The following is a 385-nucleotide window of genomic DNA, read 5'->3' as shown; positions in this document are numbered from 1 at the left end:
CACAATAAATGTATAATACATTTACGTGCAGCAGTATCAAACAAATCTTCATGTTGGCACGACTCTATGATTAGTTGTAGAGGATTTTGCAGAATATATAATGTTTTACAATAATTAAGTAAATTTATTCAGCAATTTTAATACAATTTTACCAAATAAAGACAAAGCTATTTCATTTTAAATTAAAATAGGGGATTTTTTTGAATTTACCAATCAAATAATATATATCAGCAAGTAAACTTGTCTCAGGGAAAATTATTATAATCTTTAGTTGTTTTCTTTTATTGACAAGAAATATTATATAAACTGTATTCAGTTTACTAAGAACTTTTCGCAACAGAAAGGAATCTACAAAAAGTAAAGACATGAACTTTTGTTTGGAAAT

Source organism: Nicrophorus vespilloides, unplaced genomic scaffold, assembly GCF_001412225.1.
Source record: "Nicrophorus vespilloides isolate i.1.1-1 unplaced genomic scaffold, Nicve_v1.0, whole genome shotgun sequence".
NCBI lineage: Eukaryota > Metazoa > Arthropoda > Insecta > Coleoptera > Silphidae > Nicrophorus > Nicrophorus vespilloides.
The sequence above is the reverse complement of the archived record's forward strand: the minus strand, read 5'-3'. Positions refer to the sequence as shown.